The 2,272-nt window shown below is 43.6% G+C and overlaps 1 pseudogene; it reads left to right on the top strand.

Annotated features, from left to right (window-relative positions):
• Positions 1–207: 207 nt before the first annotated feature.
• On the top strand, positions 208–672 carry LOC125344963 (annotated as a pseudogene).
• Positions 673–2,272: the final 1,600 nt, after the last annotated feature.

The raw sequence follows: 2,272 nt of genomic DNA, 5'->3' as shown, positions 1-2,272 counted from the left end.
TTCCCCAGCACCACATATACAGAAAATGGCAAGAAGTGGCGCTGTGGCTCAAGTGGCAGAGTGCTAGCCTTGAGCAAAAAGAAGCCAGGGACAGTGCTCAGGCCCTGAGTCCAAGCCCCAGGACTGGCAAAAAATAAAAAATAAAAAAATAAAAATAAATATAAATGTGCAGGCGCCAGCGACCACCCAGGCAGATAGCGGTTACAGCGTCCCAAATCCGTACTATTTGTGTGTCTACGTAACATTTGCCAGTCACCCATCACAGAAGCAGTTTTCAGAAAACATGTAGCTGACCAAAATGTTTCAGATAATTGGGCCATTGACAGCGGTGTTGTTTCCGACTAGAACGTGGGTCGTGCCCCAGATCCAAGAGCTATGAGCTGCCTAAGATTTCATGACATTACCACAGCCCATAAGGCAAGACAGGTCACCAAAGACGACTTTGCTACATTCGAATACATGCTGTCTATGGATGAAAGCAATATGAGATATTTGAAAAGAATAAGTAATCAAGTTAAAAACTGCAAAGCTAAAATTGAACTACTTGGGAGCTATGATCCACAAAAACAACTCATGATTGAAGATCCCTATTATGGAAACAACTCCGACTTCGAGCTGGTCTATCAGCAGTCCCTCCGGTGTTGCAAGGCCTTCCTAGAGAAGGCCCACTAGGTTAGCACTGCCCACAGCCAAGCCAACAACTCACCCACTAGTCCTGTGCCTAAGTGTAGAAGCTTTCCTTAGCCCCAGCCCCTGTTGTTTCTTCAGCTGACTTACTCTTAAACATAATTGTAGGTGACAAATTAGTTTTATTTAACCAAGAAGTTAAATGACTTCTCATTTTCTCCTGATTACCAAACAGTGGAACAAGGAAACAGGGAAGAACAAAATACAACCCTGTGAAGTAATAATGACCTGAGCTCAAGAAGACCTGGACAGTGTGGTCTACTTGGCATGTTGCATGACTAGCACTGCCCAGTACACCTGCTTACCTTGTACCTTGCTGACCTGGGCTCTTATAGAGTCACAATAGCTCTACTGATAGCAGCTCCTCTGCTCTCAGAAATGTTTTAACTCAGTTTACTCGTAGAGCACACTTGTATGTTTAAGATAGAAGCAAGGAATGGTGGTGACTGTAAATCCAGCACTAGGGAGGATGAGGCAGGAGGATCATAAGTTCAAGGCCAGCCTGGGCTATAACATGTCTCAAATTACAAAAAAACACAAAATAAGAGGAAGACTGGTGGAATAAATCTTTAGTATTCTTATTACTTGTTGCTTTGTATTTAGTTTATTTCACGGGGGTCAGCTTATTTGTTCCAATTTGAGCCACTTTGACTTTAAGAATTGAATTCTATATTGGAAGTACACTTGTATGCAAGTAACCTTCAGTCAGTGGAGAGAATGTTTTCCATACACATGCAACTCTAGTGTCCAATCAAAATTGACCAGCCATGAAGTTTTAAAAATTGCAGAGTGCCATTAGGTTGGTGTGCAGTAATGATATGTTTGTAACTATTCTTTCATCAGCATTTAGTAACTTCCAGGCAAACAGGTACCTTTGGTGTACCATCAATTAGCTCACCTCAAATTATAAGGATATTTCAGAAATATATTTTTCAAAATAAACAACTATGGAGTTATGTAGGATAAAAAATAAATAAATGTGTGTAAGACATATATGATAAAAAAATGAAAAATTTTTTTGCCAATCCTGGAGCTTGAAGTCAGGGTCTAGGCACTGTCCCTGAGCTTCTTTTGCTCAAGGGTACTACTCTAACACTTGAGCCACAGCACCAGTTCCTGCTTTTTCTGTGTATATGGTACTGAGGAATCAAACGCAGGGTTTCATGAATGCTAGGGGGACATCCTACCATTAACCCACATTCCCACCCCAAAAATCTTTCTGTGCTGGTCAGGGGCTTGAACTGAGGCATAAGCACAGGCTGGTGACATCATGGGTGGCACCTGCAGGGAGGCATGTGCATCAGCAGCGCCCTGACCCCTGACCCCAACCCCGCAAACCTCACCCCGACCCAATCCAACCGCCATGACCCAATCCAACCCCGACCCCTAACCCAGGCCCCAGGATGGACATGAAAGGAACAGAGGCCAGGGGCCTGGGCAAGGCATGAGTTCTCCAGAGCAGGTTATAATCGGGGCCATCCACAGTGTTCTACCTTGGGCTATAGAGCCAGAACCTCTATTCAGGATTCCAAGCTTCCAGGCTCTACACATTTTATTCTGACACTCTGTGCATTTTCTCTTCAAA

Source organism: Perognathus longimembris, unplaced genomic scaffold (assembly GCF_023159225.1).
Source record: "Perognathus longimembris pacificus isolate PPM17 unplaced genomic scaffold, ASM2315922v1 HiC_scaffold_493, whole genome shotgun sequence".
Lineage (NCBI taxonomy): Eukaryota > Metazoa > Chordata > Mammalia > Rodentia > Heteromyidae > Perognathus > Perognathus longimembris.
The sequence above is the reverse complement of the archived record's forward strand: the minus strand, read 5'-3'. Positions and strand labels throughout refer to the sequence as shown.